Below are 26,483 nucleotides of genomic sequence, written 5' to 3'. Positions count from 1 at the left end.
CAGGAGAAGGCTCCAGTCAATCTGCTACCATGTCATGTAGCTTTTACATCTCAGCCTCTGAACACACCAGGGCCAGACACGACCGAGCAACTGAACCGAACTCTGAACACACTGGAAGAGCTGATACTTCACTAATTGTGCTGTTTAAAAGCCCACAGTGCAAAGGGCAGGGATACCTCTGATGGAGTGTGATGAAGAATTTTGACAGATTTTTGTGCACTGTCCCAAAAAGAATGGGTGTGGGAAAGCACAGCCCGCACATCTGAATTTTACCAGTGAATTTTCCAGAATGCTACTCTGGTAGGCCTTATGTGACAGCCAATTTGAAATTCATCTTTATCTGCACAAGAGACATTATAATTTATCACTGAAACAAGAACATGGTGAGGGTAAAAGAGAGCATCGTTACTATTCACACCTGGACAACAGTGCTGTCCCTGGAAATCCAGGCCCTGTGGTCACCTTAGATACGTTACCTTTTAGAGGAGAAAAATCAGTCAGTGAAAGGCCTGGAATTCTGGAAATCATATCAGCATATCAGCACACATTCCGGTGGAAAGAAACTTGGTAGTCCAAAGCTGTGTATGTGCATTTGTGTACAACGCAGGCAAAAGAGGGCAACACAAACTTACGCAAAGGGCCAGCGAATGGCAGAGTCAAAGGTTATTCCCTCCTGCTCCACAGAGCAGAATTGTGATCAAGATGCAGATTCAGACTCAATATGAGAAACCAACCACCAGAGCTACTCAACAAGAGGGGAGGCAACCTCATCAGAGCACTCTGGATACCATTCATGGGTACAACAGGTATGTTTTCTACAATGACCATGGAATTATATATATAGCTACAAAGACTCTTTGAAGATTTCAATTTGCAAGTGGCTATTATCATGAAAATAAATAAATTATCTTATTGGCATTGTAATATCAAGAATCTCACACACTAGTAAACAGTCTACACTGAGACCAAAGCAGAGAGATAACCTAATGCAGGAAAGGAAGATTAGAAATTTTCCAGTGTGTGTGACAGGTCATCCAAGAGATAATACAATTCCATGGCTGATTTGCATGCATGAAAGAAAATCATAGCAATATACTGTTACAAAGGATGTAATTAACTGGTATTACCTAAAAATGTGAAAGTTCAGAATTTCATTCAAAATCTCTATCTACTTACATGAAATTAAAAGATTTAAGCACTAATTGAACAATGATGAAATTTTATTAAATCTTGAATCCTCTGGCTACATGGATTATTTGTGTATAATATTAATTCTTTTGAAATAGGGTTGAACTTTGGTGAAATTATGAAGGTGGTAAAATTTGTCTTCAAATAAACTTCGCCTCCTTACTCTCCACATTGTCCTCCTTACGGCAACCCTGCTCTAAAACTATCTAATGTTTCCCACCTGTCCTCTTTTGTCTTTTACTCTCAGGAAATGATGAGCCAGGTTGCCCACAATGAAAATGACTTAAAAAGTGACATCTATCATTCATCAATGATCTTATATTTTAAGCCCATTAAACTCAGTGTGATAAAAATCTAATAATGGAATTCCAGGAATCAGTCTTATCAATTAAGAGCTGTTTAGAGGGAAATTCTTGGTTTCTGAATTTTTGCTATGTAGAAATTATCAGTTGTTCATACTAGTTAATCCTGTTCTACAATTATCTACTTCAGTAACACCAAAGTAAGGCTGTTATTGTCTTCATTGATTAATAATAATATCTGGGTATTTACTCAGGATTCTGTGTGCTGAACATTGCACAAATCATATATTATCTCATCTTTTAATCTTCACAACCACATAAATTATATATTATTGTCACAGCACAGATAATGAAAGAAATTTAGGTGAAAAGAGTTGAGAAATGTGTTTAAAACTATATGAGAAGTGGTATGTTTTGGAACTTATCACTTGGTGTGTCAAATTCCCAACTCTGGCTCTCAACCTATGGGTTCCATGCCACATTAGCATGCTGAAACCATCCACTAGTATTTCAAATGTGTGTACTGAGAAAATGCATAGAAAAGGGATAATGCCCTTTCTCTGTAATTCGTCCAATGTCTCATCTTGTTTTCTTCCATTGATGCTTATGCCTGTGGAAAATTTAGTCAGAATTCAACCAGACACTTCATGATCAATTAGAGACCATTAAGACCCTCTCAAGCTTCCACACCTTCTCCTCCGACACTACCCCCCTTTATTTTCAGAATTACATGAGTTTAACACCTCATTCTTCTTTTTTATTAAATTGCAATTTCTCTCTTCTGAAAATTTAAACCTATGACTTCCTTCCACTGGTCATTTTAAATAGAAGTCTGGGTGATTTAACAGAAGAACAGAATCAATAATCTCCTTAATAACCCAGAGGGAAAGATAGCTGAAATGGAAAAGTTCTAACTGATCAATATCAAATATCTGACCAGATTGTATGGCCAATTAGGCACTAAATGGTCCTCCACTTTACTGCCTGTTAATGAGGAGAGATTGAAGAGACGGTTGCAAATTGAATACCAGAAAGTAGGTTCAAAGACAGATGCTCAAAGAGGAGGAGGGAGACTTGTTCATCATTCTAACAGCCTCGGACTTATTCCCATTGTAATAACTATAATGGGCTCCCCTGGTGGCTCAGCTGGTAAAGAATCCGCCTGCAATGTGGGAGACCCGGCTTCGATCCCTGGGTTGGAAAGATGCCCTGGAGAAGGGAACGGCTATGCACGCCAGTATTCTGGCCTGGAGAATTCCTTGGACTACAGTCCATGAGGTTGCAAAGAGTCAGACACAACTGAGTGGCTTTCCCTTTAGGTAAGCAGGAGATGGTGTCCCCACTTAAACAAGTTATAGAGAAGTGCGCTCCCACTGTGTGTGAAAGGAGGGAAGTTTGGGATCACTGTAGAGAGAAAGCAAGTAAATCTTTACAACTTTGGCTGGATCGAGTGGAATATGAGGGAGGGAACCACACGGTGCTTACTGAGAAAGGCTGGCAACATCTGGGCGGTATACAACACAGCCCCTCCAGCAGTCTGGTGCAGCAATCTTCAATCCACTCAAAGCCCATGGAATAAGTCTGAGGGACTTTTCTAGTGGATCCTGGCTGCCAAAAGGAGTCTCTTCTTAGGAAGATTTCTCTGAAACAGGCAAACATTTGTAGGAAGCCATCAATGAGGCATTGGCTAGTATTCAGACTCTTAGTTACCTGGGGTGGGTTTACAATGTTGATAAAGGAAAATCACTAGACAATGATAAATTAGCCCAAAGAAATCTGGATAAATGTTTGCTGTCAGCCCTGCTGCCTTGAAAAACTCCTCTAGTCCTGTGCTGAAACTGAGTGAGATCTCAAGAAAATTTGATGATGTGACAGTGGGTACTACACTAAGGTAGACAGCTTTATAAAAATTCTCTCAGTGAGAATAAAGACCAACCTGGGCAACAGACATAAACCCCAAGACCACAAGTAGAAAATCTATGTTTCTGTAGTAGATGAGTTAAAGGGTCTCCAAAGCTGATATTGATGTTGTTGATTATGATGACCTTGCTGCTTGATAATGGATTTTGACTGAATCAGAACCACTGGAGGTTCATTTGGTTATGTGGAGCTGCTGCACCACTCAAAATGGAAAGTACATATGACTTGTTCACTGGAGCTGAGTCATTCTCTCCCCTCTAAGACGCTTCATCCTCTCTCCTCCTCTAATCCAAACTCATCTGCTTTAAAGAGAAAACTGACTAGGAGTAAAGCGAAAGTCTCCCTCTCCCCAAGGGGCACCAAAGGCTTTGTGAACCAGCCCAAGTCAGCTGAGGGACAGCAGAGAGAAGGACTCAAAGCTGTAAGCTTTGCTGGATACACAAGTCACCACATCACCCTGTCTCAGATCAAGGGGCCTCCGCAACATTCACGGAGAGGAAGGGAAACTAACCTGACCTTGAAGGGGGGCCCTTTGGAATGATTCTATGTACTGTCACTGTGCCTTGCACTACAGAATGTGTAATTGCTGCTGATATTTTACATGCCTGTACTGTGAATGCTTATAAGCACCAACAGGGATTCTTCTAGTCAAGAAATACTGCATGCAGAAAAATGCCACAGAAACATGTAAGTCACTCATCAATGTTCCGTCCCAGGCGGTCAAACAGAAACAACAGAATCTCAGGAGAAAAAGGGAAATGACCGCCCTGACTGAGGACGTCAGGCGGCAGGGGTGGCGCAGAATGCTGCGTTCCTGACTGGCTAATACCGAGAGCCAGCGTGAGCTGGAGCTCAAGAGGGGCTCCGCACCAGTGAACTCAGCAGCTGCTCCCGTGGCCTTGGCTGTCGAAGACACTGCGACTGGACTGAGTCTAATGCATGGACTAATGGCGCTTGATGTGCTGCCTAGGACACTGCCAATGCCTTACTTTGTAGCCACTGGTACCCGATTGTGAAAACCATCACATCATGCGGCGAGGCTTCCAGGATATTTTTTCAAGGCTAACTAAACTCTACTGCAATATGCCACCAAAGAGCGAGTCCAGATTTAGCACAAGTGCCTCTATCTTATGATGTCCAAAATTTTCACTCTATTATTGATGTCCTGGGGGTGGCAAAGTAGACATTTCAGTCTAAATAGTCCTGACTACATTGCTATCATAGCTCTACCAATAAGGGTAGCTGATAAACCTCAATGAAATCAGGGACTTAGTCATCAGGTAAACACTCTTAGGACACTCCGTGGACAAATTCGTAACACTAAATCTCTCAGGTGGTCAAGGAGAAATTATTGTCTCTTCGCCTCTCCTACCTTTCCACCAAAAGAAGGCTCAGGCTTTATTATGCTTTTTGAACATTGTAGACAATGTATCTCACCTGGCCCTTCTATCTGCTAATCTGTAAATAAATATCTTTTGAATGGAGACCAACCAACATCAAGGTAGGACATGTTCTTTACTTTTGAGGTTCCCAAGTAACAACCACCTCTTCAAACCACCACAATTCTTGGTGATTGGTTGGAGCCTCTGGCAAAAGGCATCCATGAAACTGTGGCCGACTACCTTGTTAGATCGCAAGTAGAGTAAAATTTTAGGCCATTTGCGTTTATAATACCTAACTGATCTTGAGGCCTTATATTAGAAGTTCATGAAAATAGACACTATACTGATTTCTAGTTTTCAAAAAGCATTGCTTCAAGGGATGCAACATTCCACTACACTATATTTTTCAAAACAATGACTTAACACATCATTCAATTTAAATAAAGCTTCTATCTCAAGTCTCCTCTGATAAAAACAATAATGTGTCAGAATAAATTGAGAAAGATGTATAAATGGGCATTGAAGGAAAATAGCAGAGATTTTTATCTGATTCTGTTTTTTAAGAGGCATCACTAAAGATAAATGATTAAATATTTTATAGAAATTACCATTTTAATGAAAATGCAGACTGGAGAACTTAGTATATGAAGAGGAAACACTTGAGGCTTAAGATCCTTGAAAACATCAGAATTTAAAGCTATTAGTTTTCAGACTATCCTTTGGGCCATCTATTAAGTTCCTAGCTGAATATTAAAATATATTAATAAAATAACAAAATATTGAATCCCTTCATATAGTGTATTACTGCAGATTATAGATAGAGCTGAGAATACATTATTTCAAGTCTGCCTTAAGCAGTGCTGATGATCCAGATGAATTTCTATTTTATTCTATTCACAAACAGTACAATTCATTTTTTTTATGTATAGTTCTGTTATGTTTTAACATGCGTACATTCTCTAATCATACTGCCAAAGAATGCAGAAGAGTTCTAGCAACCAAACTCCCTCAGGCTGTCCTGTATTCAGGCCCTTCTCACTTCTAAGATCTAGCAAGCATTGATCTATTCTCTATTCCCCTTCAGGGGGTAGGGGACGTTTCCAGAATGTCATGTCAATGGAATGACACAGTATATAGCCTTGTGAGTCTGACTTCTTTGACCTAGCATAATATTCTGGAGATTCATCCAAGTTCTGGCATATATCAGTAGTTCATTCCTTTTTATTGGTGAATAGATACTATTGGTGATTAGTATCCCATCTAAACATCTACTCCTGGTTCGTTGACTATGCTAAAGCCTTTGACTGGGTGGATCAAAACAAACTGTGAAAAATTCTTTAGGAGATGGGAATAGCAGACTACCTTACCTGCTTCCTGTGAAACCTGTATGAAGCAACAGTTAGAACCAGACATGGAACAACGCACTGATTCCAAATTGGGAAAGGAGTAAGTCAAGGCTGTATATTGTCACCCTGCTTATTTAACTTATATGTAGAGTATATCATGAGAAATGCTGGACTGGATGAAGCACAAGCTGGAATCAAGATTGCTTGGAGAAATATCAATAACCTCAGATATACAGATGACACCACCTTTATGGCAGAAAGTGAAGAAGAACTAGAGTCTCTTGATGAAAGTGAAAGGGGAGAGTGAAAAAGCTGGCTTAAACTTAACATTCAAAAAACTAAGATCATGACATCCGGTCCCATCATTTCATGGCAAATAGATAGGGAAACAAAGAAAAGAGTAACTGACTTTATTTTCTTGGGCTCCAAAATCACTGCAGATGGTGACTGTAGCCATGAAATTAAAAGCCGCTTGCTCCTTGGAAAAAAAGCTATGACCAACCTAGACAGCGTATTAAAAAGCAAAGACATTACTTTGCCAACAAAGGTCCATCTAGTCAAAGCTATGGTTTTTCTAGTAGTCATGTACGGATGTGAGACTTGGACCATAAAAAAGGTTGAGCACCAAAGAGATGATGCTTTTGTTTTTTTCCATTTATTTTTATTAGTTGGAGGCTAATTACTTTACAATATTGCAGTGGTTTTTGCCATACATCAACATGAATCAGCCATGGATTTACATGTATTCCCCATCCCGATCCCCCCTCCTGCCTCCCTCCCCACCCCATCCCTCTGGGTCTTCCCAGTGCACCAGCCCTGAGCACTTGTCTCATGCATCCAACCTGGGCTGGTGATCTGTTTCACCCTTGATAGTATACTTGTTTCAATGCTATTCTCTCAGAACATCCCACTCTCGCCTTCTCCCACAGAGTCCAAAAGTCTGTTCTATACATCTGTGTCTCTGTTTCTGTTTTGCATATAGGGTTATCGTTACCATCTTTTTAAATTCCATATATATGCGTTAGTAAACTGTACTGGTCTTTATCTTTCTGGCTTACTTCACACTGTATAATGGACTCCAGTTTCATCCATCTCATTAGAACTGATTCAAATGAATTCTTTTTAATGGCTGAGTAATATTCCATGGTGTATATGTACCACAGCTTCCTTATCCATTCATCTGCTGATGGGCATCTGGGTTGCTTCCATGTCCTGGCTATTATAAACAGTGCTGCGATGAAAAGTGGGGTGCACGTGTCTCTTTCATGTCTGGTTTCCTCGGTGTGTATGCCCAGCAGTGGAATTGCTGAGTCATATGGCACTTCTATTTCCAGCTTTTTAAGAAATCTCCACACTGTTCTCCATAGCGGCTGTACTACCTTGCATTCCCACCAACAGTGTAAGAGAGTTCCCTTTTCTCCACACCCTCTCCAGCATTTATTGCTTGTAGACTTTTGGATAGCAGGCATCCTGACTGGCATGTAATGGCACCTCACTGTGGTTTTGATTTGCATTTCTCTGATAATGAGTGATGTTGAGCATCTTTCCATGTGTTTGTTAGCCATCTGTGTGTCTTCTTTGGAGAAATGTCTGTTTAGTTCTTTGGTCCATTTATTGATCGGGTCATTTATTTTTCTGGAATTGAGCTGCAGGAGTTGCTTATATATTTTTGAGATTGATCCTTTGTCTGTTACTTCATTTGCTATTATTTTGAAGTGTGGTGTTGGAGAAGACTCTTGAGACTCCCTTGGACTATAAGGAGATCCAACCAGTCTATCCTAAAGGAAATCAGTACTGAATATTCATTGGAAGAACGCATGCTGAAGTTGAAGCTCCAATACTCTGGCCACCTGATGCGAACAGCCAACTCATTAGAAAAGACCCTGATGCTGGGAAAGATTGAAGGCAGGAGGAGGAGGGATGACAGAGGATGAGATAGTTGGATGACATCACTGACTCAGTGGACATCGGTGTGAGCAAGCTCTGGGAGATGGTGAAGGACAGGGAAGCCTGGTGTGCTGCGGTCTACGGGCTCCCAAAGAGGTGGACACGATTGAGTGAACAACAGCAGTAAAAGAGGTAGGATGTGGTGTGTGTGCTCCACTATGTCTAGAATTAAAAGTCCCATTTAAAAAAAATTCTAAGATGTGACTAATAGAGGGAAGAGGAAACTTACTTTGTGGGCATTTGTATAGCACACAGAATAAATGGGAGAATATGTTTGGCAAGCTACAGTGCTAAAAACAGGAATGCATTACAGGACCGGGTAAGGCAGTTTCTTCCACTATGTTGGGTCCTCCCAGGTAACACGCCTGGCTTCTCTCCTCCTTACCCACTGCTCCCAAAGGAGCCAGAAGTGAGTTGAAATCACGGTGAGTTTAGAAGGAAGAGCAGGGCCTGCACTTCCTCTCATCCACAGAAGGCTTGCGTCTTCATTTCTCCGAGTTACATGATGAGCCTGGTGGCGAATACCTCGTCCTGGTGGGGCAGATGTGCTACAGCGTAACACTTACGGTGCCTCGCTGAGATGGTTTCACCAACTCTGGGGTTCAGTGCCGGGAAACTTACAGGCATAAGCCAAATCGTTCCATTTCAGCCAATTACATTGGATACTTTGGTCTCCATTTGATTTATGCATTCATCTTATTTATTAGCTTGGCACTCCAGTGAGGAAAAATGAGGGTAAGCTACTTAAAAACACCAATATACACTAATAAAAGTTAAATTATTGAAATAACTTTCCCTTTGAACAACAGGGTAAAGTTATTATGTGACTATAGGGCATGTTCCTTAATGCTCCATTTTGAAGAAGTCTAATTCACCTTTTTATCCCTAGTGCTTAGCACATTGCCAAGTCCAATAAACACATAGTAAATGCTGAATAAGTGCCATTAGAAAAACAAATAACTGATTCAATGAGTAAAAGAATCCCAGTATACATAACGTTAAATGTACCATTCATAGGAACTACATTCTTACTTTAATTTCCATTTCAAATAGTTCCTACTTCCTCAATAGACTGAAGACATAGGGAAATATCTAGTATTTCCTATATCCCAATTAAAACAGTTGCCAACTCATTTTATGTATACAGAACTCTTGTGAGGCAGATACTATTACTGTCTTTTTTTTTTAATAAAGAAATGATAATTAGTGAGAATAGATGATCAGAACGGTCTGATAGCTAGCAAGTGACAGATTTGTTATTTCAAACAATGAGAGTGTGGCCCTGAGGTCTGGACAGATGCTGAACACATCAGACCATCTGTGAAGGCAGACTCCAGAAAGCCCTCTGCAACATCTTATTCATGTGCGGCCCAGCCCTAGGCTTAGAGTCAGCAACCCCACCTCTCTTTCCTTTCTGTCCTGCAACATTAGCACACCTTGGGACCTAGTCTCACCCCACTAACTGCATCATTCCTCCCCATTCTTCTACCCGTCAGGGCTACACAACCACAGCCAACACGCCCTCCACAAACTATTAGTCTCCATTTCAAAGGATTAACCTCCCTCCCACCCACCATTACCAGCTCAGCTGCAGGGCTATTAAAAGTCCTTTGGTTCCTTGGGTCTTGCCAGTTTGAAGAAATGGGTGCAGGGAATTGAGAGCAAATAGAAAGTTGGACAGGAATGATAAAGCATGCAGCAGCAGTAGGGCAATGGGAGCACTATAATAGAAGGCCTTAAATTTCTCAGTACCATTTCTCTTGACTTAAATACCAATGTACTTATAAATTTTGTGTGTCATTACAGAAAACCGTGATTTTTGTCATCTGCTACCAAAGTCATCTGCTATCTAACAGAGGCAGAAGATATTAAGAACAAGTGACAAGAATACACAGAAGAACTGTACAAAAAAAGACCTTCATGACTCAGATAATCACAATGGTGTGATCACTCACCTAGAGCCAGACATCCTGGAATGTGAAGTCAAGTGGGCCTTAGGACGCATCACTACAAACAAAGCTAGTGGAAGTGATGGAATTCCAGTTGAGCTATTTCAAATCCTAAAAGATGATGCTGTGAAAGTGCTGCACTCAATACACCAGCAAATTTGGGAAACTCAGCAGTAGCCACAGGACTGGAAAAGGTCAGTTTTCATTCCAATCCCAAAGAAAGGCAATCCCAAAGAATGCTCAAACTACTGCACAATTGCACTCATCTCACATGCTAGTAAAGTAACACTCAAAATTCTCCAAGCCAGGCTTCAACAATATGTGAACTGAGAACTTTCAGATGTAAAAGCTGGATTTAGAGAAGGCAAAGGAACCAGACATCAAACTGCCAACACCCGTTGGATCATAGAAAAAGCAAGAGAATACCAGAAAAACACCTACTTCTGCTTCACTGACTATGCTAAAGCCTTTACTGTGTGGATCACAACAAACTGTGGAAAATTCTGAAAGAGATGGGAATACCAGACCACCTGACCTGCCTCCTGAGAAACCTGTATGCAGGTCAAGAAACAACAGTTAGAACTGGATGTGGAACAAAGGAGTGGTTCAAAATTGGGAAAGGAGTACATCAAGACTGTATATTGTCACCCTGCTTATTTAACTTCTATGCTGAGTACATCCTGCAAAGTGCCGAGCTGAATGAAGCACAAGCTGGAATCGAGATTGCTGGGGAAAATATCAACAACCTCAGATATGAAGATGACACCACCTTTACGGCAGAAAGCAAAGAGGAACTAAAAAGCCTCTTGATTATGGTGAAAGAGGAGAGTGAAAAAGCTGGCTTAAAACTCAACATTCAAAAAACTAAGATCGTGGCATCTGGTCCCATCATTTCATGGCAAACTGGTCGGGAACCAATGAAAACAGTGACCTACTTTATTTTCTTTGGTTCCAAAATCACTGCAGATGGTGACTGCAGCCATGAAATTAAAAGCCACTTGCTCCTTTGAAGAAAAGCTATGACCAACCTAGAGAGAATATTAAAAAGCAGAGCCATTACTTTGCCAACAAAGGTCCATAGCAAGTCAAAGCTATGGTTTTTCCAGTGGTCACGTATGGATGTGAGAGTTGCACCATAAAGAAAGCTGAGCACCAAAGAGCTGATGCTTCTGAGCTGCGGTGTTGGGGAAGACTGAGAGTCGCGTGGACGGCAAGGAGATCCAACCAGTCCATCATAAAGGAAATCAGTTCTGAATATCCATTGGAAGGACTGATGCTGAAGCTGAAGCTCCAATACTCTGGCCACCTGATGTGAAGTACTGACTTATTGGAAAAGACCCTGATGCTGGAAAAGATTGAGGGCAGGAGAAGAAAGGGATGACAGAGAATGAGATGGTTGGATGGCATCACCATCTCAATGGACATGAGTTTGAGCTGGCTCTGGGAGCTGGTGATGGACAGAGAAGCCTGGTATGCTGCAGTCCATGGGGTCACAAAGAGTCAGACACGACTGAGCAACAGAACTGAACTGACTAAAGTCAAAAGAAAGGTATAACAGCTTTACCTGAAATCATTAGAATTCCCAAATCCTAATATGAATAACTTGGTCATTTAATTGATTAATATAAGTACAATCTAAGTCCATTTTGAATATTAAATTAGAATCTAATTAGAACCAACTAATTCAGAGCAAAATGGTTTTTATATGTTTCACGTGGACCACAGAGATTAAATGAGCTTTGACATTTTTAAAGATACACACGGTTTCTATTCAAGTGCCAAGGCCTCCCTTCATATTGTATATGCATGTTATCTGCTCCAATTATTTTTAGACTTCATTTCTATCAGAATCACATTTGTGGAGAGAGGCAAAAGAATGATGTTAAAAATACTGGTTCCCGAAGTCCAGTCTCAAAAATCTTTGAGAGTAGAGCCCAAGCAAAAATATTTTGGAGAAGTTTCTCCAATGATTCTGAAACCCATAAAATTTCAGAAGCACTGACATATACTTGATTTTTAAGACTGAAAGATTTGGGGATAGGTGAAATTTAAATTAATTAATCTTTGTAACATTCCTACTCCAACATTAACCTCTTATTCATATTGAGCTTTGTGTTGACATCTTTCCCAATTTTCTACAGCTTAAATATCTCTTTGGGGAAAGTATAGTGGGTTCTCCAATAAAAATATGTGTTTTCTCACAGTTCTTTCTAGAACAAAATAGTATATAAAAACATATTTAGAACTTAAAGAAGAATCTGGTTCTAACTGACAGACAAATGTAATACTTCATTTTGTTTATTTATGTCTGATTTATTATCTTTCTTTTCAATTTATTTTATAAATATATATATATATGAATATATGAGCATTTAAAAAGATTGGCAGCAAGGCAATTAAAAAGCTTTCCTTACCGTGTAGGCTTGTGGCTTTTTATGTATCATCTGCTAAAACTCAACCAGCTAATAACAACAAAAGATTGTGCTGAAATCATTGAATAAATACTGAAATATGTCATGTGCATTTGGTTCGAAAACATCTTTAATAGCTCTATTAATACTTGTCAATCACCATGTGTTCTTGATCTTCTTGATTATTTAAGAATAATTTCCAGTTACTTGTTGAACTCTTTTTCTAGTCCCTTTAGTTTCTTCTGCATAACTGCACATTTTTCATATTAAAATCAAAATTCTTTTCCATTTGATTTGTCTTCATAGCCCGTCAATTGCTAAAGTTGCTACTATAATTCACAGAATATTCCAATTTCAAACTTTCTTGTCATTTGTTGAGTCAAAACAGTCACCTGAATGCTTTTTGGATAATTTTATTGTATGTTTACTTCTGCCAGGCAAACCATTTCAGAATGCCTAACAATAAATTACCACCTGTCTAAAGAAGTCATGCTGTTTGAAGGGTTTGTCTAAGCTTAACTCCTTAAAGTAAAATGTAACAGGTTCATTTAACATTTCTTCAGGAAGAAGAGCATGCACAATGAGAAATCAAATTGTTTATATGGTATGTCACATTAATATCTTGAGACATGTTACTGTGAATTTTCTGAAAGTACTGGTAGTCACTCAAAAACAGAAATAGAACTTAAAATATAAAGATAATTAAACATGAGAAAGAGAGAGTGCACCAAGCTTCAAAATAACTCTTTCTAGAGCATGCTTCCAAACACAATATTAAGTGCATTCAATCAGTTCCAGGTTGGAGGTTAAAGAACTTGTGGAATTCACAGAAAATGTTAAATTTCAACTTCATGGACTGCCATCACTGCATACTGAAATTTGTTTTCAATTTCTGCCTAGTGTCAGGGAGAGTAACCCCAACTGCACAATTTCTATGCCCTGGCAGCATCAGAAGGTACTGAAATTTAGATGCTGTGATCAAAACAATGCCTTTAATCCTGCATATGAAGTTGCCTAGACTCAATAGATTATCAGATTCTAATCAATGCATAGCAAGATGGCTTAAACGACAGGGGCAGTCATACGATCCTACTCCTAGGACTCTGCCTCAACTTCTCTCTTAGGAGTATGAGTCCACAGCTCCATTCACACATAGAAGCACCCAGGCAAGGAGATAAAAAATCTTACTCTCATTGCACGTTCCCAGTTCTTTAGGTCTGACACTTTCCATTCTACTCAAACTATTCCTATGCTGACAACAGTGGTCAGATATAAAGTATACAAAGTTGTCACAAAGGCATCATCATTTATCTACTACTTATTCTTCAAGGGACTAAATTATTAAACAAAAGAAAATTATGGAACATATGGGATAAGTTAAAATAATATAATTGTGAAAAATGAATAATGGAGGACTTTTCAGAAGCTAGTAAAGTAAGAGATGAACCATGATTATCCTCTCCTTTGCCTGAGCAGGTTCTGGTCTGACAGATCAACAATTCACAAGGAGGAGAAAAGAACACCCATGTTGAATAATAACTTGTCTTTGACAGTCTTCTTTGGGTGGGAGGAAGCCAACTGAAAGTAACATATATATTTTGAGGAAGAAAATGAATTCTTATTGGCTTCTGTTTTCCACCCCAAATCCTAGACAGAGAAAGGATATAGCTTTCGGGGAAGTTATCACTCATATGCTATTACTTCATTATACAAATCAATAGCAGTTCCGTTGTGAATAAAGTAGATGCAGGCAGAGACAATGAAAAGTCATCCAGGCCAGCTGGTATAGATTTTAGCAAACTGATTTTGCTGAGTTTCGAGGCAAAGTCCTAAAAGAGATAATTTTAAAAACCATTTACATGCCTTTCCTCTGGCAGAGAGGTCAAAACTGCTGGCATTTGATTTGCTGAACACTGCTCTCAGCTAAACTCTAATCTGCCTTGAAGGAAAACTGCAGTTATTATTTATATTTCACCTGTGAGAGTTAAATAAATATTTACTGACAAAAGAATGTTGATATATACTTCAGATAAAGATTTTCCTACAATTTTCGTGTCTACTTTCAATTTAGTGGGTAGGATTTTTGAGCCTTTAGTCATGATGGAAAATTTTATTCTGTCACAGATAAAGAAAAATTAGGTTTAGCTATGCACACTCTGCTATATCAAAGCAGTCATAGCTGCAGGTACTTGATTATTCAGTATATCCTCTTCTGGTATTAAGAGACACAAACCTCCAGTTATATAATAAATAGTCACAGGGATGTGATATACAGCATAAGGAATGTGGTCATCGATAATATTATAATAAGTTGGTATGGGGATAGATGATAACTAGACTTACAGTAATCATTTCATAATGTATGCAAATGTCCAATCACTATATAGTACACCAGAAGCTAATATAATGTTGTTTATCAACTATATTCCAATAAAAAAGAACATCCTCTTCCAACAGCATCAACAGGACAAGTGAGGATTCCTAACTATTTTGTTAATTTTTGACACTCAGCTCTTCATGCTAAATAACCTAAGCCAGCTAAGGCCCCCTTCCCTTTGTCCTATTGATATTGTTGGGAACTTTCTTCAAAGCTAGGTATAATGGCACAGCGTACATGTAATTGAAACCATCATTTCCAACGAAAAATATCGTCTCCATTTGAGTATGCCTCTTCCAGAAATTATTTCCTACACACCAGAATATTCTGGTCACTTTGCTGCTGTTCAGATGCTCAGTTGAGTCTGACACTTTGCAGCGCTAAGGACTGCAGCACACCGTGCTCTCCTTTCCTTCACTATCTCCCAGAGTTTGCACAGATTCATGGAAATGCCCTCCACTCTTTTCACTATCTCCCAGAGTTTGCACAGATTCATGGAAATGCCCTCCACTCTTCCCCAGTAGCATACTGAACACCTTCCAACCTGCGGGGCTCATCTTCATGTCATATCTTTTTGCCTTTTCATACTGTTCATGGAGTTCTTGCAGCAAGAATACTGGAGTAGTCTGCCATTCCCTTCTCCAATGGACCACATTTTGTCAGAACACTCTGCTATGACATAGCCATCTTGGGTAACCCTACACGGCTTAACTCATAGCTTCATTGAGTTATGTAAGCCCCTTCACCATGACAAGGCTAGGATCCATGAAGGAGTCTTGTCACTTTGGGACTTCCAAAATTTGAATTAGCATTTCTCTAAGTACTGACTGTCCTTTTCCAAGAAGACCACAGAAAGATCTCCCATTCCACACACTCATCTTACAATGTAACATTGATACTCCTCCTCTGGATCTTAGGGGTGGCGGGGAGGGGCTTGGGATAGGCAATGGTAAGAGTTCGAGTCTATTTCTTTGAATCTGGTGACCTATAATACAATTGACATTACCTGCTGAGACTAGATCATAAAACATACTGTCTACCTGGTTCTCTTGGGAAACTCTTGGAACAGTCACCACGCTGTAATGGATGACAGTCTATGAACAGACCACACTTGGAAAGGAATTTAGGCCCCTGGCCTACAGCAAGACTAAGCAAGCAAATGACAACCAGCATTAAATCGCCAATTATGTAATTATGTGAGTGTACCATCGTGGATATGAAACCTTCAGTCCAAAACAAAGCTGCCCCAGCTATGCTGAGCAGAATACAAGAGATTTTCCTGTCAAATCCTGACCAACTTACAGATTTATGAATTAAATGCATGTCATTGTTTTAAACTGGTAAGTTCTGAGACAGCTTACTATGCAACACTTAACCAAATTAACACATGGATATTGTAACTGTGATGTATTTGTATATTTGTGCCCATGCAAGTGTGTGTGTGCACGTGTCATTTTAAAGCTCAGTACTGAGACTGCTGAAAAGAGGAGTGCATTGCTTCTTCTTAATCACTGAAGACAGCAGCTCTGAATCTTGTTTTTGAATCGGCCTGAAGCAGATCCCGGCTTCCCTGGTGGCTCGGCGGTAAAGAATCCACTTGCCAACGCAGGAGACGTGGGTTTGATCCTGGGTCGGGAAGATTCTCTGCAGAAGGAAATGGCAATCCACTCCAGTATTCCTGTCTGGGAAGTCCCAAGGACAGAGAAGCCTGGTGGGCGACAGCTCACAGGGTCGTAAAGAGTCAGACACGCCTGAGCGACTAAACATCAGCCACAAAGCTGGTCCCACTCCTGCCCCAGGGAACCGACGGCAGCTTCACACTCAGCTCCTTCGGGGGCCTCGGCCACCACGGGCCATGAGCTGAGAGACTTCTCCAGCGCCAAACACTACACGCCGTCCGAGAGGGAAAGCAAATCTGTGTGAACGGCGCGTTTAAATCTGCACGTACTGAACTTCTGCTCTCCAGTGAACTGTTTACTCATTTGTTTACAGACATTTACTGAGAAGTTACCATGTGCTAACTGTGCTTGGCCCTGGAGGTAAAACACGAATTAGACTCCTTCACAACTAGATGCTAAGAAACACACCCTACCGTCATGTAATAACTGTGCCTGAACACAGAGAACCTCCTTAGGTGTGGGGATGAGCCATGCCTGGAATGCTTGGAGAGGCCGAAGTCTCTAGGTTAGGGTCAGACTCCCCAGGAGTGACACACTCCTCCCTCTTCAAGACCTTATCATTTCTTCCCTCACAAATCAGTATTTTTTTAAAAAACCATCCTACCCATCTGATGATAACAGATGCATATTTGTTGAGATGCAAATATGTTGATGCATATTTGTTGAGAACATTTTAAGTTCTTTAAATGTGTCATCTCATTTAATTCTCACCAAAGCTCTATGATGAAGGTATAATTATTCTTACTTTTCAGATGAGCAAATCAAGGCATCAAAAAAAAAAAAAAAAAAAGATTTGTTTGAGGTACATAGCTACTAAGTTGTAAGCCAGGAATTGAACCCTGACCCTGTTTGCAGTGAAAATACCAGCTTGCACCATTCTGTTGCTGTCCCCTGCGAAGCCCATTACCAATTCCTGGGAAATAAAAATAGAAGCTAGATAATAAAATAAAGTCTGACCTTTTTTCCCTTTGTGCTTTCCCAGTTTGGCTTGCTTATGGAACGCCGCTTGCAGAAACCCTGCAGCTCGTCCCTCAGTCCAGGGAAGCTTGTGAGAAATAGCCGTGTGGACACCGCCCCTTCCGTGAGCAGGAGCGCGGCTGCAGACGCTGCGAGTCAAGATGGCGCCAGTGGGCTGTGCGCGGCCCGCAAGCAAGCGGGGCCCAGCAGGACCCAAACAGCTCTGCCCTGCCCACGCCTGGTCAAGAGAGCTCGCGCCTCGTCGCTCTGATGAAAGAATAACACTTTCCTTCCCTTCAGACCCGAACTCCGTCTCCATCTACTGGCGCCAGCAACTCTGGACCAAAGGAGCCTTCTTGGAGACCAGCCCAAGGAGGGTTGGTAACTTAACCTTATGAAGAAACATGTAGAAGTTTCTACCAAATGTAGTGCATTTAATTTGACTAATGTAGAATGTGCGAGTTGGACTACAAGGAAAGCTGAACACCGAAGAATTGATGCTTTTGAACTGTGGTGTTGGCGAAGACTCTTGAGAGCCCCTTGGACTGCAAGGAGATTCAACCAGTCCATCCTAAAGGAAGTCGGTCCTGAATATTCATTGGAAGGACTGTTGCTGAAGCTGAAACTCCAATACTTTGGCCACCTGATGCGAAGAGCTGACTCATTTGAAAAGACCCTGATGCTGGGCAAGATTGAAGGCAGGAGAAGAAGGGGACGACAGAGGATGAGATGGTTGGATGGCGTCACTGACTCAATGGACATGAGTTTGAGTAGGCTCCGGTAGTTGGTGAAGGCCAGGGAAGCCTGGTGTGCTGCAGTCCCTGGGGTTGCAAAGAGTCAGACACGACTGAGCAACTGAATTGAACTGAACTGAACTGAATATAGAGTGTGAAACCATAAGTCAGATCATAATTTTCTACATTCTTCATAAAACAAAATACTACATGCTATGTGTTTTCACATACGGGTTCCTTTATAATCATTCCTTTAAATTATCCACTATTCTTGCAAAAATATGTTATTGGTAAGCAAGTGTTGAAAAAAGAGGGAATCACCTAGCCCAGTTGTGAAGCAGACGGAAGCTAACCAAACAATGTATTCTTACAGATTATTGCCGAATCTAGGTTAATGCCCTTGCACATTTCTACTCCCACACTTGCCCCTTCTTAGGCTTGCTAACTTGGGCCATGTTAGTGAAGATCAAGAATTTACAACAGCTCACTCTCAACTAGGAGTCAAAGTCAAGTATTGAATACAATAACGGGCTTCAAATGGCCCCATCTTATTTCTCACTACTTTTTACCACACAGTTCTAAGCTACACCATGTCTCCCATATGTGACCGACTATTGCCACATCTGTACCTTTCTTCATCATATCCTCACTTTCAAGTCATTCAATGCCATCCACCCTGTTTTCCTTTGAGGGGACCCTCCCCCTAAAATACAATTCTTCATGACCAACACACCAGAGGCCTTTCTACTGTTCAAATAGAAGTTTTAGACCCTCTGTTCTGTGATTGCCTATGTATCATTTCTGCCTTTCTCGGGCTTAACTTTGTAGCACTGTCTTCTGTTGCTGACCCATCATTTAATCTGCCTGCTCTTGAACAAACTCATCTGTACTGGCTTCACCATTTCTGCCAGCTTTCTACCGGATCTGGTCACGCCTCTCCTCTGGCTCCATTCAGCCTCCAGGACTCCATCCAGCAGAGTAATTCTAACTTGTTTGGCTGTGGGATTGGATAAAATCTAGACCATATTATTCCTCAAATTTCACCTATTCAGAGAAGGTATCTCCTATATTCCACTTGCAACCATCCTTCTAATACAAGGCATCCTATCAGTGCTTACTTAAACATCGTCAAACACTCTTCTGTGCTCATCTGGATGCTTTTAATATTGTGCAGTAGTCACAGTGTGAGTGTTTGTCTTATTTTCTCTGAACAGCCTGCAAATTATTTGTTAGGACAGATAGGTTCGTCTACCTTTTATGTATGTTTCTTTTGTCTTACTGTGAGATAAAACAGCTTCAGTTTAGGCACAGATGTTCCATATATGCTTACTGAGTAGAACAAAATAAAAATTCCAGATCACAAACACTGGAATCTAGTGGTCCTTTACATAGTCAGTCTTTGCATAATATTCAACACATAAATGAAATGATAAAGGAGGTTATTAGAATATAGGGGAGGAGAGGTTTCCCCAAGATAATTTATCCAAAATTCTAATATATATGATAAGTACCTCTATCATTCCATTAAATATTCAGTAATCATCATGATAATGAAGTACTGTTGTTGATAGGATATCTCCTATCATTCATGAGGGTTTAAGTAGAAAAAGTTAAGTTTCTAAGTTTCTTAGAAAATGTTAATGACTTATAAAAAAGATGCTGCATTAAAGCAGTTTATGACTAGATGAGTATCCGTTCAGTCCTACAAATAAAGAACAAAGACCCAACTAAAACTGATTTCACAGGTTGTAACAATAAAGGGCTTTTGAAAAATTCTGAGATAAAAATTTTCTCTAGAGACATTCAAATTAAGAATAAAGAAATATGAAAACTATTTGCTCCATGTAATCCCCCAGAAATGAAATTAGTTCTCTGTGAAGTAAACACTGCCGTGAATTGCTTACCCTTGTATAGTACTCACAAACTTAATGTTTTGTTTTATTTTCTAAGAATAAAATAAGCATGATAATGTCAAAAGCCCTCTACTACAAAACAGCCACTAGACTTTTTCAGAGATATTATCTCATAAAGTCCTCAAAACCATCTCTGGGGTATTACTATCCTCTTTTTTTAGATGAAGAGACCAAAGATTAATGAGTTTAAATAAGTAGCCAAACTTAAACAACAGCAAATGGCAAAACAAGGATTCAGTGTTTTTGTTTAACTTTTAAGTCCAGACTCAGGCAGGTAGTTTTAGACAACTTCATAGGGTTAGATATAGACCTTTGCTTCATAATTTTAGTTTTAAAATGAAATCAAATTTTAAAGTAAAATAAATAGTAGCTTTTAGAGAAGGGGTTATGAGATTACTGCTTTATTTTTCATCATCTTCTATGTGTGTTAGTCATTCAATCATGTCTGCCTGCCTCTTTGCAATCCTATGGACTACAGCCCACCAGGCTCCTTTGTCCATGGAATTCTCCAGGCAAGAACGCTGGAGTGGGTAGCCAGCCCCTTCTTCAGGGGATCTTCCCAACACAGGGCTCAAACCTGCATCTCCTGCTTGGCAGGCAGATTCTTTACCATTTGAGCCACCAGGGAAGTCCATTATCTTCTATACATAAATTTTATCCAGAGATTGTTATTGAGCATCATGGGCCAAGTAGAAGATTTGATACTAAATGCTTCTAGGCATATATTCTTTTTATTATTTTTATAATGTGATGATTCTGCGTTCTTTCAAGTAAAGGGACAGATATTAAGGGGATAATTCTCACAGCAGTTATTTAAAATCCCAGTTACTAGTTCATCACTCTCTGTGATGAATGGATCTATTGTCCTGCTTACCAGAAGGGCTCCCATTGGAGTGATCCAGCCCTGTGTATTTTCACAGCATCCAAGAACCAGAACAGTGGTTGCAACTAGGAGAGAAGTTCACATTAGAAATCACTCTTACTAGAACCCCAGAACTCTGAATTCATTAGAAATTGTGTAATTTAAAGATTCTTTTAATCTGTTCTAAAATTTTATTTTCATGCAGACTATAAACCTCTACAACAAGAGCCTTCCACTTGGAAAGCTTAAATTAGCCTTTCTTGGGTCTCTTACCCAATGCAGTACTCATTCTAAGGTGCAGGGGTCAGAGGCGGGAAAGGAGAACAAATATCAAAGTCGAAGACTTCCTTCCTCTAAAGATTGAACCAGGAGGGTGATGAATATGTGTCAGGCCATCACAGCGCTTCCGTGATGGCCGTATGCTCGGTCACTCGGTCATGTCCAGCTCCGTGTGATCCCATGGATTGTAGCTCCTCAGATTCCTCTGTCTGTGAGATTTCCCAGACAAGAATACTGGAGTGTGTTGCTATGCCTCCTCCAGGAGAATCTTCTGACCCAGGGATCCAACCCATGTCTCTTGCATCTCCTGCAGAGTCTTGACCTTTGCGCCCCCTGGGCAGCCCATGATGGAAGCAGTGCTGCGATTCTTTGTAGTGGACAGAACATAGCTCAAGAAATCTGCACCGGTCTGATCTCCCGTGTGCAGTTGTCCTCATGACTTGAGTTTGAAAACACCAAGAACAACATTCCTCGGCGACACAGTCCAACGACGAGACTCTTCCAGTTTTATTGTTCTTTGCATTTTTCTTGAAAGAGGCCTTGTCAAATCAGAATGAAAAGAATGTTTTAAGGCGTGAGAAGATTAGAATTTCCTTTTTAAAGCCTAGAGTTCATTAGCAGGAGTATATTTACTTATTTCAAGGGTCGCTGGGTCACACGGAAGAGCCTGCCTCTCTGCCACCCAAGTCCCAAATCATTCACCTGAAACGGTCGAGAAACACTCTCAAGTCTATTAGCTTTCCATGAGGCCTGATTCCTCTTTGCTCTGCTTTGTCTTGTGACCCTGCCAAGTGGAGGGTCCTGTAGGATTTCGTACTATCCCTTTTTCACTTGATCATTTTTCACTTAAATAATTGTCTAAGCTTAACTGCTTGCAATGACTAAAATTTTGCTTATATTACACTGCAGTTTTCTTTTACCAGTGATACTTAGTTAACTACTTTATTATTTATTACCTAATATAGAAAAAATTTTAGAAGAAATATTCTTATTAATTGGACTTTTTTATTGAACTATTTTTATTATAGATATAGTAAGGCTAAAATCTAAATTTTGCCAAATAAGAGAAGTCTATTCTTAACAGTACAGAGTTAGACTAGAAACAAAGAGATTTTATAATATTACAATACTGAGAGGTAGAATGTAATGAGTGCAGTCTTCCAAGCCTATTAAATCTCAGTTTGGATTCACCATCAGACATATCAAGTCCTGGGACTTTTCTGAACTTAAATTATCTCATCTTTAAAATGAAAATATTAGTATCAACCATACACAGATTGTTTGAAGATTATAGATGATACAAAAAGCACAATATTTAATTTGTTAGGTATTAATTGTTTTAACTATGTCATCTAGAGAGAGCTAATTGTGTTTCAGTTTCCTTGAAAAAACAGAAGGGTGAACTAGATAATTTCTACCTTTTCTGTCAAAACTTATAAGTAAATCAATTACTTACAATCTCTGTTGGTTCTCTGAATAACTTTACATCAGTTAGAGTTTTTTCATGTTAAAATTTTCCAGGTGGGTAAAGAGGACATTAGTTGAAATTTAGACAGTAACATGAGGACAAGTTGACAAAAACAAAATGGTTAACAGGAAGTGTTTCAAAATGGAAATACTTCAGAGCAAAACTAATCACATGGTTCATGGTTAAATAATCTGTTTAAAGAATTCTACTATGATTCCCTATCAGATTTAATGAGTGGTCTTAGAAAAATCACTGAAAAATTTTAATTGACCCACTTAATCTCAACTTAATCAACCTATAGCGATGAGTATACCCGCTATCTACCTAACTAGAATTTCCATGGGGAAAAGGGAACTAAATCCACTAACTAGAATCATTTTTTTACTTGTAAGTTATTTCTGTGTACAACAGAAGTGTTATTAATCTTGCCAGAAATCAATTTTCTCAAATGACCCCAAAGTTTTCTCTCTCATCAACAGTAGCAGGTTTTATTTTTTTAATTTGTTTTTACTTTGATACAGTTATACTAAACTTTCTAAATGTATTTTACAAAACAACTTCAGTAAGCCATAAACCATGTTTAATAATTCAAACCATAAAGACGGCAACACAAAATTTGAAACCAGAGAACATATACTTCTTCATTCACAAAAGGATCGAAGAGAGGTGGACACCCTTTCTCCTGTTTGTGAGCAAGGGGTCAAGAGACCTGAGCAAAAGAATTTCAAAACTAAGTGCTTATACAGATCTCTCCTTATCTGAAATCTGTCCTCCAAATTTGGAGTAAATAAACTTTATATGAAAATCAGTATGAGGGTTGGGGTTAGCTAGATATGGCTAACTTGGCGCCAACTAATATTTTTTTTCTATGAGAAAACAGCTCATCCTGAAACATCTTATGAAAAGAAACAATAGCAATAATAAAGTATTAATAGCAGCACTTAATATCTATCTTTCTTTGAGTCTTTAATAATAAGCTCTATGACTCAAGACTTTACCTACATTATGCCTTGTCTGGAAGTACATTTTTTTTGTATTAAATTGAGAAAGTATGTATAGAAACATAATTTGGATAATTTGAAATTTCATGTAATAGCTTGAGTTCATTTTATAGTGGCCTATTTGCTCTATTAAAATTCTATACTCTCTAAAATAAGAAATCAACGGCTTTTTTTAACAACTAAAAATACCAAAGCTTGAAAGGGGCCCTATTTTACTCCAAGCATTGAGTATGACATTTTACAAAATTTCTAATTCTACTGGGTTGGCCAACAAGTTCATTCAGGTTTTTCCATGCAATGTTTCTGTAACAAACTTTTTGGTCAATCCAATAATTTAAGGTCCTCAACACACACAGCATAAAAATTTCTTCAAGGTCAATTTTCATCAGTTACCTCCAAGGTAGTCTTAAGGATCTTTGCCACAGATCTTGCAACTCATTCTATTCTCTTCCCAACTACATTTTCTCAAAAGTATGAAGCCCTGTTCCAGATGAGAAAGGAACAAAATGAACATACTGACCATCTTCTCTTATTCCAGAATACTAACCATCAGAATCAGTCTTAAGGAAGCAAGAAAGCAAAGCTTACAACTTCCTCCTTGTGAAGCTACTTCACGCATTTATTGATATTTCTACTTTTATTTATTAATCTTATATGAGTTGGGAAACTGAGATAAGTAGGAAATAGCAAGGAATTAAAGCTACAGAGAAACTCTCGAACTCTTCTTAAACCTATTCTCCTTCCCCATAGGAAGTTATAAGATTAATTTAAAGTCTTATTTTCTATCCTAAGAAGGAGATTAATCTAGCATGCCAGAACAAGGGAGAAAAGAAATGATCTAGAACATTTTAAAGTACTCACTGTATTTAGGATCTCAGAAGGACTCAAGATTCTGTGAGGGTTTGCCTAAAGAGGCATACTTCAGAGGCTAGGTATCTTACTAAGAAGTAACAAAAGGAAAAACAAACAACAATTAGAAGCGGGAGAGTGATTGTGGCATCATGTCCAAGAACAGTAACAAACACCCTGCCTCTGCCCCCGAAGCGCTACCAAATCAAGTAGAAAGTGGTAGAATTCCAACAAAGTACTGGAAATGAATAAAGAAAAGTGAATCTCTAGTCTAAGGTAAAAGAGGAGAAACGAGAGGACTTCAGCATGAGAAATCTCCACTTGGTGGGCCATACCAGGAGCTATCGCTCAAAATGATGAACCTGTATTGAGTCCATCCTCAGAGAAGTTAGTGAAAAGTAAGCCAACTATACACATGCGTGAAATATGCATGAATTTTAAGAACCATGGCTCCACCGAGAATCCCACTTCAGTCTAACGGGAGGAAGTAGGAAGCAATCCCACCACTGGGCACAATATTAAAAGCCTCAAAGTGACTTTGATTTTACTACCTCTTTAGGCTTGAGGATGAGCTTAAAAGCAGGTCTCTCTTCGACAGACAAGAACTCAATGAACAGGCACCATGACATAGAGAAAGCTCTAAAACTAAACACAAGGGAAACCTAAATCAATTTCAACTTGCTCCAGGCTTCAGTGAGGCTGCATTTTGCTTTTGCCCAGAACCCTCAGCAGACCAGGTCTCAGAGCCTTAGCATCACCTCCTGCCTCAGCCTGCCTGGTGCCCTGCCTTCCAGGAGATTTCCTTTTCCTAGACCTCGAGAGGGTCTGGCAGAAACAGCTTAGAGAACAGCTGAAGCAGCGTGGCGGTGGTGCCAAGGATGTCCCTGCAGGGGAGGAGGACCCGAGCTCTGGGGACCCTGAGAGCTCGCGGGGCTGGATCCGACATCCCGATGCGTTAGACAGGCGCCTTCATCCTTCCGACTCTGTAATCCATCCTGCAAGCAGAAGAAAAAGGTTAAAAGCCGTCAGTGCGAACACACATCTACAGAGAGGACTTGCCCTTCTCGGCCACTTCTTTCATACTCCATCTGGCCCAAGGATCCCAGCTTGTTTCTCAAGCCCCGCATCCCCCCTCTGCCCACTCCAGATGAAGAGGCGTCATTCTTTTCCCTTCTGGAGTAAGCCGGGACCCCCGTGGGAAACTGCGTGGTGAAGCTGGCAGAGGCACCGTCAGCCTGGATCACGGAATGGCTTGCAGGACCCCTGTCCTCTTCCTTCAGTCTCCATCCTGGAACCATAAGAACTGATGTTTGGGAAAGAAGCACATTGGTAGAGTGTCGAGCCATTATACTCTTGGCTATACGTTTGTTGTGCATGTGTGTCGAGCACAGAATTCTGCAGCCCCGCGCCTCATCCCTGCCTCGTTGGGAAGGTCAGGCTGACGTTCCTTGGCACTGAGCAGGCTCAGCTTTTTACCTACCACCTCACCGTCTTCACTCGTGGTGGCACAAACGGTGCTGGAAGAACGCCGGGCGGTGGGTCTCCACTTTCTCCTTCCTCTGGCTTTCTCATCTCCCGGTCCTCGCAGCCTTCCTCAGATGTCTGCGCATTTTTGGAGATGGATCTAGCCTTCTTTTCTGGGCTGGAAGCATGGCAAGCTCTTGTGTAACGTCGCCCACAGGAGGCTCAGACGTCCCCTTCAAAGGCTCTGAAGATGATTCTAAACTGTTCTTCAGAGACTCATTCTCCCGCGGGTGGAATCTGTCCTCTGTATCATGAGTGTCTGGTGATATCTTCAAGTCATCAGCAACATGGTTTGGAATGCAGAGTGAAGATTCCCAACCTCTCTCACTGAGGGTTGTTTCTTTCTTTTTTTTTGACCCACTCTGCTGGCCCCAGCCACCTTTGCAGAAACAAGG

General features: G+C 40.2%; 2 long non-coding RNA genes across 2 annotated transcripts in view; both read right to left on the bottom strand.

Moving 5' to 3' along the window:
- Positions 1 to 17,555, bottom strand: part of LOC139031083 (uncharacterized) — a 55,303-nt gene extending 37,748 nt beyond the window's left edge. Inside the window, exon 1 of the long non-coding RNA XR_011483516.1 lies at positions 17,459 to 17,555. This is a non-coding gene — a long non-coding RNA (uncharacterized lncRNA). The remainder of the gene's footprint in view (positions 1 to 17,458) is intronic.
- A 5,955-nt stretch (positions 17,556 to 23,510) lies between these two features.
- LOC139031082 (uncharacterized) lies at positions 23,511 to 26,201 on the bottom strand. Its single transcript, XR_011483515.1, has 3 exons — positions 25,116 to 26,201; positions 24,577 to 24,655; positions 23,511 to 24,196 (listed from the first exon to the last, which is right to left on the bottom strand). It is a non-coding gene; the product is annotated as an uncharacterized lncRNA (long non-coding RNA).
- Between the last annotated feature and the right edge of the window lie 282 nt (positions 26,202 to 26,483).

This window comes from Odocoileus virginianus, chromosome 25 (genome assembly GCF_023699985.2).
Source record: "Odocoileus virginianus isolate 20LAN1187 ecotype Illinois chromosome 25, Ovbor_1.2, whole genome shotgun sequence".
NCBI lineage: Eukaryota > Metazoa > Chordata > Mammalia > Artiodactyla > Cervidae > Odocoileus > Odocoileus virginianus.
The sequence above is the reverse complement of the archived record's forward strand: the minus strand, read 5'-3'. Positions and strand labels throughout refer to the sequence as shown.